General features: G+C 29.5%; 1 protein-coding gene across 1 annotated transcript in view; it reads right to left on the bottom strand.

Annotated features, from left to right (window-relative positions):
• kek2 (leucine-rich repeat, immunoglobulin-like domain-containing kekkon 2 protein) overlaps nucleotides 1-16322 on the bottom strand; it is a 494704-nt gene that overhangs the window by 270146 nt on the left and 208236 nt on the right. The window contains exon 3 of the mRNA XM_088224643.1: nucleotides 12109-12141. The gene's annotated coding sequence lies outside the window, so the exon portion shown is untranslated. The remainder of the gene's footprint in view (nucleotides 1-12108; nucleotides 12142-16322) is intronic.

The raw sequence follows: 16322 nt of genomic DNA on the forward strand, positions 1-16322 counted from the left end.
TTACAGCCCATCTTGCAGCTACAGAGTGCATGGACAGTAAAAAAATTTGCCGTTTTTTACAATTTTTTGAAATTGACAAAGAAATTTAGTGTGTTTTTGAAAATTTAAAAAATATAATAATATTGTTTTGTTTTTGTTCTTTAATTGTACGTTTTATAATGTAAATAATAAATGTGAATATATATGAAATATAAACATAAATACGAAGTGTTCAATAAGTATCTGAACATTTTGTTATTTCTGTCTGTATACTAAGTCTTTATTGTATATTCTCAAATGTAAAAATATAAAAAAAGTATTTTGGTAAGTGTCCTCGGCATGGGTAACCCCAGTGAGGTCACATTATTTTTATTATTAATCGTAGTTTATAATGGAAAAAAATATGAATACAATCACTTTTATCCAAATTATTTTTATTTATAATCATTGTTTATAAGTCAGCCTCGTGGTGTAGTGGTCAACGCGTCTGCCTACCATGCAAGAGGTCACAAGAATATTGCATAGTCCCTGGACTGGTACCTGAAGCGTAAGACATCATCTTACCTTCATGTAACACATATGATCAAGATATACTGCAATTGGTGTACCAATGCAGTGCCCTATGCATAGGGAAGGATGATAATAATGAAAGAATTAATCAATACATTTAAATAAATTAATAATACAATAGAGTAATATTACAACACGTCTAGCAGCTATTAAGCGCATGGACAGATGTTATTTAATAATTAAGAAGACAAAGTGTTCTCCCAAAAAATCCTGTTTTTGTCGGTTACGGTGGTTTGGCGATCTTGGCTCGACATCACCTATGAGAAAAGTTGGCATGCCGAGTCCCCTAAAATAAATGTCTCCGCTAATAGGCTATTCCACGCACTCTGCGCATAGTAGATATGAACGTTGTTAACCAGTCCCCTTAAATTACGACACGGCAAACTAACTGTTCCCTGTAAGCTAAATGAATCAGTTGCTAGTTGCTCTACTAACTACCCAGCGTGTACAGTACAACTAACGCTTTTCACTCTTGCGGAGAAATTTTACTCATTGAATACCTCTCTAATATACATCACCTAAAATCCACTCGACTCTCACTTCTAATCCCTGGACTTCAAAGTCCTAACGCACCTATATACTTCCGTGCAAGATTTAAATGCGCATCAGCTCATGATTAATCTCTTGATTCTTATTCTTAAAGCATCCTCTTAATACCCATTCACAATTTACCTTTCTTCTCATATAGTATCTCCCATCCACTATCAAAGACGTTACTTCAGTATCTCTGTTTAAATCACGTTAGAATAAATGTATCATTTCTCTCTAAATTATTATTTCTTTAATTAATTTTATTTATTTATTAACATACATAAGTTTATTGTATATTATTTGAGACAATTATCAAAATTAAGAACACTGTAATTCCACACAATGAGGCAAAACAAAAATGTAATTAATTAAAGAAATACATTTATTTATTTCGTTTATTTATTTACTTAAGGGCATTACACATTATTTTAGACATAAGTCCCAACTCCATAGGACTAAAAGTCCTGAGTTGAGATGGGACGAGCAATTATATGACACAGACACATGAGTATATCACCACAAATATAGGATTAGAAACATTAAAAATAATTATAAAAAATATTTTTACAAAACATATATATGGCACATCAATATGGTAAACAGTTAACTCAAGCATTCGGAAAATAATCAAGGGGTTTTCTACTCAAATCAAAATCAACTCAAGGGCGTTGTATAATAAATAAAAATCCCAACACATCGTGCAGCTACAGAGCGCATGTATGATTAGGATTATTGTTCTTCGTTTCTAATTATTGAATAACATTTTTTTAAATTAATTTTTACCATGGTATTTTTTATCTAGTTTTTATTATACTGTAAGAAATAAGGCAATAAGTCCGCCATTTAAATAGGTATTTATCATTATTTTTGTATGTGACATTGTTTATTATTTATTTATTTATATGCCCTACGGGCTTTTACATGTATTGGTAATACTTTCAAGTGCAGCAGCGTAACATAAGTACGTATATTAAGTTAAAAGTAAGAAAAACATTAAAAAAACTAAAAGAAACAATAAGTAAAAATAAGAAAATGTACCCACATAGGTATAGGGGTATACAGAAATGTATTTTATATATTTACATACATAAATACACCCGCATTCATATTCATTAGAGTAGGCCAATGATGTATGAAGTTTTTTTTTTTATACATCAAAGTGAAAGGGGTCTAAAATGTTTCATTTTGGATCACATTGAACGTAAAAAATATTTGATAAAATATTACATACTCTTTTTGGCTCTCAATTTGGCCCTTTGAGTTAAAATACTTAATAAAAAAAAAACATTATTACGTTGTTCTTTATTTAAAATAAACAATAGCAACTACTGTTTACTCACATTTAAAATCTAAGGTCCTAAACGTCCTTATAGAGCAGCCGACGATCAGTATCGACCCATTTTATCGTAGTTGTTTAAAAGTTGTACAGCACTTTTAAAATACTGCGTTAGTTTATGCTATTACGGAACAATCTCTCATTATAACAGTCGAAACCACGACGATATTTTAAATAATTATTTTACAAAAATAAAGAAGATTAATTGCCTGTCAGCTTTCTAAGAAGCCTTCTAAAAATGGATCGAACTAGTCCACAGAGCTTTAGCAGAGCGCTTTGCATTTCCTCGAAGCTTTATCGTAGTTCGATAGGGGATTATGAAGTGAGCCACCCTTACAGCCCTCCAGAACAGAGATATCCAACCTTTCTTATTATTTTTTTTCATAAAAAAAACCTGTTTATCGTACGTATACTATTAAGTTAATTAGGTAAAACCCGTGTTGAGCCTAAATGTAGACAAAAATAATATATGAATATGGCTGCCTCGAGGCCGTAGTGGATAAGGCGATTGACTCACACACGGAAGGTTTCGTGTTCGATTCCCAGTGAGAACACATTAAATAAATGTTATTTTTCTCAAGCCTGGGTGTTTTGAACAGTAACTCACTACTATAATTAGGCCCCCTGGCCTGATATGATGGAAATAATTAAAAAAATATTTAAAAAATTTAAATTTTAAAACCGGTCGGGGTCCCCTGATAGGGTGATAGACTCCGTACCCAGGGCTCGGATTTCATAAAGTGTTTTTACACGCTGACATGAAAATAAAATGTTGTGGTAAATCACGATTTCCATTTTTAAAATACATGTCTTTAGCAGTCACCTGGGCAAAGTATTTTTAAATGATATTGTGCGGAATTGCTTGAATATTTCTGAAACAAGACTGACAACCGGAAGGCGCTGAATCGTTTTAAAATAATAACACAAAAGAGATCGCTCTTTTTTCCACGCCAACCGCCTCAAAACGAATACTTCACATTTAATCTCTAAAGATCTTGATTATGAATTATTCTTACCATGGTAAACTAAGTGAAATATAAATCTCATGCAAACATTTTTCAAAGCGTATTATTTTATCATAGCCCACATTTTTAATAAATAAAACTTAAAAATATCACGATGTTTACAATTCTCATATTAAAAATATGTTAACATATATTTTTGTTCATTACTTTGTTTCTTAATACGAAACTATGATTATTTTTATTGCCGATTTTGGATTTAAAACAGTTGTAAATACACAATATATATATATATTTTATATACTAGCGGACCCGACAAACGTTGACCTTTCCGAACGTTTGCTTGCCTGCTATTAGCTTGGATAAAGACTTTTCATTCATAAGTAGGTATGTGTACCTAGGTACTTGTAAGTAATTGGATTCCAAAACTAAAAATTGTTAATGTTCGAATATTAAATTTAAGTAGGTACTTGTTTATAGTTGAATTCCAAAACACACAATCAATAAACAAACGTCAAACTCCGGCACCAACAGAGGGGTGTACTTATGTAGGATTATGATTTTTTTAAATGTTTTAAATTAAATATTACTTTAGTATTACCAAAAACCCAGTAAAAAAAAAAACATGGGTAGAAATTATAAGGAATTTAAGGAAAGCATCTAATTGAGATCCACAAAAAACAAATGCTGATTGTAAACATTAAAAAACAAACTTTTTTAAAACAAAAAACATATTTCCATTTTTTCGCAAATGCATTCTCCTTGAATATAATCCTGGTAGATCGATGAATTAAACATTTATGCTCCTAACTTCTTTTTTACATACTCGATTGAAGATTTTAATATCTACAAACACGCACAGCGCAAAGATCTATATTTCTTTAAAAATAAATCTCTCGCACGTAAATCGGTAAGCCGTTTAGGAGGAGTACGGTGACATCACACGTACAGAGCAATTATATATATAAAGAAGATATACGCATGGTGCCATATTCCTTCCATTGTGAAAGTAGTTTAAATAATTGATAGTTCATTAAAAAAACAAATATAACCTTATTTAAAAATAATTTAGTTTTGATAGTTAGCCTTGATCTGACGTAAGAATAATTATAGGTACATAAACATCGTTCAAAACTATAAAAAAGTATTGCCTTTCAATGGACGCAGAAATGATCGCGGGATACAGAGACATATATTTTTTATTTATTTGACAAATTGTAGTCTGCATTACTTTACAAGCTGCTAAATATATATGTGTATTTTGGAATTGAAACTTTCAAAATAATTCGAATGGAAAAATTAATATTATTTTACTAAAGCTCTAATATAATGGCGTAATTATTAAATTTAGAGTGCTTTGTAGCCCACGTTGAAGAAACGTTGTATCCTACGAGTATCTTGGATTGACATTACAGCTTACCTTGAACGAACACACGAACCTTCTTTAAAATCGCCATGTCCCTCCTCCGACATGTTTTGACGATCCATCTTGAACAAACGATTTGAGCAATCTAAGACGAACGCTCGAATCCACCCTTCCTGTGTTTAGAATCCCTGCTACAGAGACTTTCGAGCGCAGACCCTGTCACCACATTTCTTCTAATCTAATTTAAATAATACTCGGGGATGCGACAGAAGTCCTACAAAGGGCACTCCACAGGGTCGTAAGTTACGCGATATCGCTCCTCTAGGACTCGACACGCATTAGGAGAAGTACACTGCTAATTTCACCCTCCGAATACTATGAGGATATATTGGCCCAATGAGCTTTTATAATTGGTGCCGACAAGCCAATTTTACATACAATTAACCATATCATAACGTTTTGTCTACGGTACGCCATACCCAAATTTGTTCCTCAAGTACCATATAATTTTAATGTGGCATTGTTTTTGTTTAATAAAAATTTATTATTCATAGGTGACTGTTTTAATTGTTACAGTAATAAAAGAATCAAAAAGAAATATTTATGTATTCGTTCACACAGCATAAATTACAAAAAAATAGGCGAATGATCTATTCCGTTGGAAAAAGCAATGGTAAAAGTAACCTTAATTCTATTAAAATGGGAGCTCTCGTGCAAATGTGTGATAAGACGACGTATGATAGGTGAACAAATCTCGATATCCGTGCATTATGTAAGGCTGAGACTAACATTGTCGACAAAATCAGGAAATAAGTTTTCCGTTGGTTTGGACATGTAGAGTGAATGGACAGCAACAGAACAGCTTAAAAGATTTACTTTGTGAATGTTGATAAATAGAAAAAAATATGGCACGACCAAATCCAACAAAAACTTTTGGATACACATGTCGAAATTCGGAATAATTTACATGCGTGCATGAAAAGATACAGGAATGGAGAGTAAGCAAGTTCTAAATATATAAATACTTTTTTTTTAATTATTAAAAAAAAAATACACTCGTTTAAATATTAATGAACTTATTACGGCTTTTTGGGCTGTGCCCGTATAAAGCCAAAATAATTAACAATAAAAAATACATATTAAAATAATTAGATTTAATCATAATGTCATGAAAATCAATAGAATAAAAATCCAGAAAAACAAGGTTATCATTTTTTATCATCATTTTAAAAAAAAATTAAAATATAAATTAAACAAATTGAGATTCATACATAGTCAAATATTCAAAATAATGGTATCAATCAAATCAACAAAATAATAATATAATATAGTCGAACTCGTGGTGTAATGGTCGGCGCGTTTGCCTATATTGCAAGAGGTCTCGGGTTCGATTCCCGACATGGTTGATATAGAATATTATTTAAAAGGGTGTTTTACACTAGAATATTTCATAGTCCCTAGACTGTTACGTGAAGCGTAGGACTGATCACTTTACCTTCATGTTACAAAAATGATCAAAATACGGTTAGGTGCGGAAAAAGAATGACAGTGATGTAAAATATAGTAGCATTGAAAAATAAAAACAAAATAATTGTATCATTGAACTCAATAGAAAAAAGATATAATAGATATATATAAATACATAATTGAAATGATAATTGAGATAATATTGTTTTTGGAAACTCACTTTATACTTTAGTAAGAAATAGAAGAGTTTTAAGTGGTTTCCCCTCCACGTGAACAAATGCTGAGAATTTCCTGATTAGCTCACATTAGTTTATCCCTCCTGATCCTAATACTTCAGATAAATTTAAAGATATTTAATTGCAGAAAAAACCACTTCTTTAAATATAAACCTTGTATATTATAAGCAACTCACATATAAAATAAAGCTATCGAGTCGAAAACGTTTCCTCACCAAACCTTTTTTTATTATGTTAATCAAAATATGGTCAGAAAATTGATTTGGAGTCAAAGTCTAATAAATTAAGTGTTGACCCTTATAATGCGTATCTTATACGGTATTTAATATTCTCTCTGCCGAGTTATTTTGGAGGTTCGACCCTCGAATTGGGCTGCGCATTTTTCAGGTACGGCTTTCGGATTTTTTCTTTCACATGCAAATGATTCGCCCTTTTAATCCGGTGTGCCAGGATCATCTATTTGACAAGACCCGGCTATTGTTTGGGTCAGCCTTTCTAGTGACTGCATGAGGAATAGATTGTTTGGAAAGGTGGAGCGTTTTTCCAAACAATTCGCCCCTAACGCGAATCCCTCTGAATGTGGCTTGTTTCGGCTGGAAGAATAATGGCCTGATATTGAATATTTATTACTGTGAAACAATGAAGACAATGCCGGAATACACACAAAAAGAAATGGAGACGCGCCTAAGCTAATTGGAATGTTGGAAATTGCACTGATATAGAAGCGATTATGCGCAGCTTACTATTTTATTTGACTATCCGCAATAATGTTTTACGGTAGCTTTATTTACAGAATAACAAGCAAACAATTACTTTATCTTATAAATCATTGCCTCCGTTTGTATTTTTTCCAAATACAAAAAAATAATAATGAATAAAACGCGCCCAGCGCCAGCAATTAGCCAAGGAACTAGCCGATTACTCCAGCTTATTTCTTCATACAAATAAGTGTCCTATATTTTGAACACCTTAAACCCTAGAGTAAACTTGCATATAACATAAATTCTTTTAAGATTCTCGATTTGGAAAACAGTATTTTTAAGGACAATTTTTCTTGAAATTATACCTTTGACATATGACTCGAAACACATGTGGCACTCGACGCGGCCGTTTTTAGCATTATTCACTTCTGGAATAAATCGGCCAGTCGATATTTCAATCGGAATGAGAATACCTAATACTGACTGAATTCATTATGTTTTTTTTTTTTAACTTTTATATTATGTGTTAATTAAATGGATAATATAGCCACACAATATAATATATCACGAAATTACGTCGTTTGAGTTGATTTCATAGATGAGAGTTGTTGTATCACACAGAACTACAGAAAAAGTAGCAATTTCTAGGGTATATATCACTGACATTATAGTATGTACCTACTTTGTAGGTACAAATAAATTATATTTTTTAATATGCATACATATATTTATATATATATATTTACATAATTTATATAGTGCCATTTTCTTGAAAATCACTACAAAACTACAAACAAAAAAAACTAAAATCACTTAATTATAAATGCCTAGCTAATTTAATGTAAGAAATTAATAATCGTTATTATACAAATATAAAGTATACGTGTATGTGCAAAACATATATAAAACCGTTTATAATATCATTAAAAAAAACAAATATAGTAATGTAATACATAAGACTATCAATAATATGTGTACCAATTATATAAAGTAATACGTTTATTAATCTACATATCTTTTTCAAAAAGATCTCTCGCCACACTATTTATATTATTTTATACTTTATGTTTTAAAATTATTTAAGAAAACATTTTTCCATAATATCCTTATTAATTTCAAAAATATAATTAATATTTTATTCATTAATCTATTTGTAGTATGTGACGTTTCCCTATTAGAGGTTGAAAAGCAGAAAAAAGGTAGAGATTAATAATAATGTCTTCAAAAATTATTCATTAAAAAAGACACTTAAAAATAAATTTGACAATTAAATTCTGGAACTGCGATGATTATTTTAAAATGAAACTTAGTTTTTTTTAAATGGCGTGAAGTTTTATTTTATGCGGAAAAACTTTTTTTTAACTCCTCTTCAATTACTCGGTCCTGACTTTTGTGTAAATTCCCCAAATTTCCCACGAATTTTTAAAGTCATTAAACCCTGGATCTGCTTAGCCTTTAAATTGTTTGTTTGAATTACTTACGCATAACTTTGAATAACAACAGGCGACGAAAGCCCTTTATGAAAAATAAATAATATTTTCACTGCGTATAACAAAAAACTATAATGAAAAACACAAATTCTGGAAAGGACTTCTGTCCATGGTCAAAATAAAACAATGATTAAATTGACATGTTTTGAAAAAATCGAATAGAAAATTTACGAACTTTTATGTATGTATTTTATTTTACATTTATTTTTTTAAATCATACTTTTAAATGAGTTCGGTTAAATTAAATAATGCCCATTAAAAATAAATACAAATAAACATATTACAACAGAGAAGAAAAACATTTCAGAAAAGGTAATTTAGAAGTCTAGGCATCTCCAAGGCTTATGACCTGTCATTGGCTGGTTGACACACTTGATAAATCCACTGTTAGCCACTTAACACACTTGATAAATCCACCTGGTCCATGAAGAAGTATACAAAATTGAAAAAAAAAATTCAGGCGTTGCCTAGTATGTAGGTGAAATAATTCAACTAGCCACTCTCTCAAGATGCTTGACTCACACACAGAAGGTTCCGGGTTCGATTCCCGTTGAGAAACACATAAATTAACATGTGATTTTAATAAAGCCTGGGTGTTCTGTGATGTAATTTAGCACTGTAATTGGGCCTCCTGGCCTGTTGTGGTGCTTTAAAATGTATAAAATAAATTAATTAAAAAATATGAAAACATATTTTCATTTGTGTTCAAATAACAGCATCATAAATAGAACTGTTTTTTGCATTGTTTAATATTTATAAATTATTACTTTTTTTTCATGTGTTAACCATTCCGCAATCTTTTTTAAGCGATTTGTGTAAAATTGAATTTTGTGACTGATATTTTTCTAAATTTAAGCCTGATCTTTACTTTTTATCTTTTATTTATGTACAATTTTTTTTTTAATTCTGAGGTTAATACTCGTAGTATTCACATATTATAGAAAACTTTTTGAGAAAGAAATCCGCTCAAATTTTTTTTTACATTTGTGATACTCATTTAGACATTGGAATAAGTAAAACCAAAAAAATTGACTCAATTATTTTATTAACTATTCAAATAACAGTGCAATATTATGTTAACAATTCTAATCATTAACTTCGGCATGCTTTTAAAGACCATCTTGGTGAATTCGTTAACTAGGGATTTTGTAACCCTATAACCTTGGATTACCCGTTTCTTGTGTCGTCACAGGATATGAAAGGATAAAAGAGGTGATAAAAGATAAAAAGTTCTTATAAAGGGAATCCTTTGAACCATTTACTTGGTTTAAAAACGGCTTGTGCAAACTTCAACCGCTTCATTTGAAGAAGGAAATTAAAATATTGTTTATTTTTAAAAGAGACATTTTCATTTTTAATGAAGGAAATCTCCCTAACGAACTTCATTGGAACATTTTTTCTTTTAAATTGAACACAATTTTTCCATTAATATTATTTCATAGATATTTTTCATTCTGAAACTACGTAAAGTTTTTCTTCTTGACGCGGGAAGGTAAAATCATTTTTATTTCGAATTACCAACTTAAAAAAAAAAATGAACAACTCGCTTAACTTATATTAATTTCAGAGGCTTGTTAGCAAGGAGGAAAGAGATGATACTGATAGAAGTTATGAAAAACACATAACACTCAAACCGATAAAGATGTTCAGTGGTTTATTAATTTGTTTTATTTTGTTATTTGACTATCAAACTAAGCATTTTTATGCATCGCATTATCATCGGTACGAATTTTTTAAATTTTTGTATATTTTTAATAACTTTGCGAGTGACGTCAATACTCTTCTTCGGTGAGCTGTCCTGATTGGTGACATGACTTCCCCGAAACCATTAATGTATCACAACACTCTATCATTGGTTGGTTGTGAAACCTTGTATCATCATTTAAAGTAGTTCGTATTCATCAAAATCGTTTTTTCATACATTTCGCCATACAATTGAATGCAATATTTTTTACCGAGTGTAAGAAAATATTTTTTATATCCTATTTTCCGTAGCACTGAACTTCTTCATTTTGAAAATATGATGGCAAAAAGCATATTTAAAAAACATAGCAAAAAACCGAGTAGAAAAAGAAAAAAAACAAAATAAAAAATAAAGTACAAGATTTAATAAAAATAAAAGAAATGTGTACACAAATCATTTTTTTTTGTTTTTTAAATTACATAGTAAAAAAAAAATTAAAGTCATGAAATCTTACTTTTACGTATAACCTGATAAAGTAAAATTGTTTGCTTTTTTTTTTAAAGTTGTAATGTAATGTAAAAAATAATAAAATAAATAAAAACTATAATGTTTTATATTAACTAATGATAAACAACCACTCTAGATTTAATATCAATGTGTATTGTTTTTTGTGTAAATTTATTTTTTGCGTAATTTGGGTTCCTCTATTTTTCACATTAGTTTTTATACTTATTGTAAAAGCCACCTTTTGATTAACACATGCTTATTAATGGATTATTTGACATACTGAGATTTTTTTTCTTCATATTAAGTATACTCGTAAACAGTACATGTACATGTTGGCCTCGTGGTGTAATGGTCAGCGCGTTTTCTGCCATGCAAGAGGTTTCGGGTTCGATTCCCGACATAGTTGATACGAAATATGTAGTTAAAATGGTGTTTTTACACTAGAATATTTCATGGTCCCTAGACTGGTATCTGAAACGTAAGACACATAACCTTACCTTTATGTAACAAAAATGGTCAAGATACGTTGCAATTGAATGCAGTTATGCAGAAAGCAGCCTGCCATAGAAATGAAAAACTGAGATAATAGTATCTTTTTGAAAAGAGTGAATAATCAAATCTACCCAACAGTTGGAATAATTTTGACTTTGACAAATGATAAACAATGAATACATTATTTTTTGCATTACAATTAAGAATCTTTTTTAGCATTTTACCAATGTAATGATTTTTTTAAGTATCGTATGATTTTTCTAGCCCTCTGGGTGTTTTCTGAATATAAAAATATGCCGTTTTTGTAATCGATACTATTTTTATATGGTGATTTCTACAGTTTTTTGTTAAAAAGCTGTCTAACTGTCTTTATCAGAACATAGAATTGACCTTACTGCACCCGACAACACCATTGTCTATTTTTTTCAAAACTGAATACTGGCTGCTTTCTGCACAACTACGTTCAATTGGTGTACTGATGCAGTGCCCTTTGCACCATTAAGTGAGGAAAAGGAATGATAATGACGTAGACAGTACAATGTTTATATTTATGGATTACGCAGACAGGGTATAGTCTAAGTTCTCACGCTATACGAGCGGATTATATGTAAAACATTGAATCTGATAATGTTGTGAATGTAAAAAAATTGTTTAAACGTATTTGAAAAATTATAATTATTATCATCTTATTATTTTTATTATATTCACACATTTTACAAATTCATTTTTAAAACAATTATACAGAATATTTAAAAATCTATAATTTTATTTTTAAGGAGACACTTACCAGTTTTTCACCTTTCAGTTTTCAATTACAGTCCTGAAAATATAAAAAAAATATTAGTATTTCTGAAATTTCAGTGAGTGAAATGGTTTATTTCAATCATAAATTATTAAAGAATGTAAGCTTATTTATCAATACTTACAAACATTAATATTACATTGTTTTCTATTAAGGTTCTTCCATAAAAATAATTATGTTACCAACATGTTACTGTAAATGTACGGAATATACGTCATTAACTATGATTTGTAATAACCAAATTTCTATTTGGAGATGAAAAAATATGTGTCTACCTATGTCACGTTGTCATATTACGAGAAGTAGAGAAGAGATCTTATGATCTAACTGTTGACAGAACTCCTGAAGTATACTCTCATAAGAACTGTGATTTGTCTGACATATAAAAGACAGCGTGAATTTTATTTGATAGAAACACTCTAGAAGCCCGAAATAAGGGCTTCATCTGAAATCCTATCATCACATTTCGAAAAGGCATTAGAAAAATAAAATACGGTATTCCATTTTGTCGAAACGTCAAAAAGAAATTCTTGAAATGTTTATGAAAAAACTAAAGTGGATACAATTCTTAAATCTAAATAAGAGGCTTCAAAACACAATTTCAAAATATTATTTTCAAAAAAGCGTACGAATGCTAATTCTTGGAAAATATTATAATATATATATTGAACATGGAAGTATTTTTTAGGAAGAATACCAGCAATATAAAACATTTATTATGTAAGCATAAAATAAAGCCAATAAAGTAGTACAGAAAAATACAATTTATAAATTATGGTGTGTTTAATAAAAGTAAATAAATAAAATTATAATATAAAAACCAATAAGAGAGAAGAAAAATTTCAAAAAATTGTTTTAATAATCTCACTTTAAATGTTGATAACCTACAATTAAATACATCTAATGAATCAAAAATTTAATTCATCGTTTCGAGCTAAAGGAATCGTGGGAAATTCTGCGCATATTAAAAACGAACTACTGGTAGATGAAATAAATATACGCACGTGTGATGGGTCCAATAGCCACGTACATTAATGGTCAATCCCGAAACCTGAGCCGGCCTATCAAGGCTTCTACTAAACATATCATGTAGGATCCCTTTACCAAACGATGATCTTCCAGACCAAAAAAAATATGTTTAAAGCTGTAGTCTGGTAAAACGAACGCATAATGAGGAAATCATACGATTTTGCTATTTTAAAACGATTTGTTTTTTCAATCGCGCACCAATAAAAACACATAAATTAGATAAAAACTGCAATTTTAAAGGTATTTTTGTTAAAAATATACTTAAAAGTGCTACTAAAATATAATAACTTTTAGACCGGCAGATTACGCCATTTCAAATTTAGACTTATCTTAGGTATGGGGGATCTCAATAAAAACTAAGTATTGAACTGAAATTTGCCATAATAATTTTAAGACAATACATTGAACATAAAAGTGGCCGCGGCTAAATTTAAAATTTTTGTTTTTGAAAATAAATAAAAGCATTTTAAATCACATACGTTTTTGTGACATTTTCCTTTATTTCAACGTGAAATTATGGCATCGGTAATACTTAAAAAAAAATATATTTATTGAAATATTTTCGTTGAAACCTTTTTTTATAGAATTGTATTCTTTATTTTTTAACAAAGAAGATCATTTTGATGGCAAAATCGTATGATGTCCTCATTTTGCGTGCATTTTACCAGACTACAGCCTTAAAATAGAATCTTATAGTATCTTTTTTATTTGTCCCAAAGTTCTATACCACGCTTAAGTTTAAATTCTAATTACAAGCAAGTTTCAATTCTTTTTTATTTTGATTCCCTGACAAAACGCCGCTTTGTTTTCAATATAAAATTTATCTTTCAAACTATAAAGTAAACACTAACCTCCTCAATAAAATACAAATAAATGTGGGGTTGAGAACACTCAGATATCAGGAGGTATTTTAACTGCCTTTGTTTTCAAGTAATGCTACATACCACACAGCTATGCCTAGCATGTGTCGGGAATATAATATATGCTGCCGAAATAACAAAATTGACATGATACTCTCCCAATTTCTGGGAATAATCACTTAGAAATAAATCTAAGTTAATAAGTATACACGTACGACTTATTTTTCATTGTATTGTATACTGTATGAGAAATTTTAAAAACATATTAAAAAAAACAACAAATGTAATTATTAACATATTTTAACAAAGATGAAGAACATTTAAGAGAAGGTAATATAGAAGTCTAGGCATCTACAGGGCTTATGACCTGTCAATAGCTGGTTTAAGTGGCCACTTTACACACTGTGTAACATTCACCATTTTGCGCATATTTGAACATGTATATTCCTTCAATGCTTTTATCTGTTGATGTTTGTGAAGTCAAAGAGCTGAAACCTTTATTTATGCGGGTGAGATTCATCTAATTGAATTATTTCACTTACATACTAGACAACGCCTGAAAATGTTATTTTTTGTAATTATATCTAATTCAAATAATTATATAATTGAAAATATATATTCATGTGAAATTGTATCGACAAATACCCTTTAATTGTATGTTTTCTTTTATGTATTTTTGTTCAATTATCATATAAACTAACACATTAATTTCATTTATAATTGATGTCGGTAAATTTGCATCTGCAATTAAGATGTCTTAAGAATGCTGAATATATCCAAACCTTACCGTGTGAGTGACATATTGGGGAGACTAAACAGTAGACGAATATTCAAGCAGTCTGCAAACGTAAGCAAGGTAAATAATTAAATATTACCATCACTAAAAACTTGATAAATGCGGAGACCATAACCTATCTTTTTCTATGCCCGGTTCACATTATTATCGATGTGGTTTAAAGAGACCAGTTTTTTGTCTAATTTTAAACCTAGATCCCAAACTATTTAATCATGTTTGGCTTGGTTACCAATAAAATACTATTTAAAAAACATCTTTATGAAGTGCAAAAACTTTACTATCTACAATATTACTATATAACTGTACTTGAGTATTATAATTCATGTAGTTTTAAAAGCTGCAACATATGTATATATGTAAAAATAATTTATCATTTAACCTTTTTTAACTTTTTATATCTTTTGCAGTTTTTTAAAGGTTTATATATAAATAATGAGGACCAAAAGACTGCTTTGAAAAGTAAACCAAGTCATTTTATACAAACAAAGGATCAATAATCGAATCCCCGGTATATCCTTTTCTTGTAATTGGTTGTAAAATTGCCGAGAGATATATTATTTGGACAGTTTACACCAAATTTGGAGCAACGCTGGCGAAGGTTTTTAGCAGCGGAAAGCATAAAAATAAATGGACCGTTGATCAATTTGTGATATTTCTACCGGGCCATTATTAATAAATTTATTATTTTAGTCAGTAAAAAACATTTATAAAACTCGGTTACATTTTATAATTTATTTCTGTGTTCACAAAAGTAATTGAATTAAAAATAAATATCCCGTATATTTTATTTGTAAGAAAAGATTCCTAGCTGGTCTTTTACCTAGTACCTGGCTTTGTAATACAAAATCAATATAAAGGTTAAATGTTTTGCCTGCTTTCTTTGTGGATTTTTTTTATTTGTATTACTTTTCAACTTGATTATTGTTTTATTTTTAGTTTATATATTGTATGTATTTTTTCAAAACATCTAAATCAAAATATTTTTTCTTTTAGCTTTATGATTTAAAATCCGTTGCAAGATTATTCCGATTTAATACTAGTTGTTTAGTATATGTATAATAAAATAATATTGGTCATGATTTTTAAATAATGCAATAAACATAACATATTATTAATATTTAATGCATTAACTTAGTGGTTGTATATATTAAATATCTTTTTTCAACTATTTCTTCTACAAAATAAAATATTTTCATAACATAATCAATGCATGTAAGGTTTGCTTATTAAAATGCATGTCGTGATGGTTTTATATTTTTGTGCAACGACTATGGTGAAGGCGTACAGTGAGTTTTGCATGTTGGGTTAATTGGTGTCCTGAGAAAAAGACGGGTACGTCTTGAAACCGGTAGACATAGAATAGTCAGTAAGTGGTTATATAGAAATATTTAACTACATTTAGAATATTTCATCCATGAGATTTTTTTTTAGAGTTTATAATATATAGTCAAGAGTTTTAGAGTTAAAATAGCACGTATTTATTAGGAGGCTTTCGGGGTGGAAAAGAAAGTGAT

Source organism: Micrasema longulum, unplaced genomic scaffold (genome assembly GCF_059751315.1).
Source record: "Micrasema longulum isolate JH-2025_06_02 unplaced genomic scaffold, ASM5975131v1 h1tg000301l, whole genome shotgun sequence".
Taxonomy (NCBI): Eukaryota; Metazoa; Arthropoda; class Insecta; order Trichoptera; family Brachycentridae; genus Micrasema; species Micrasema longulum.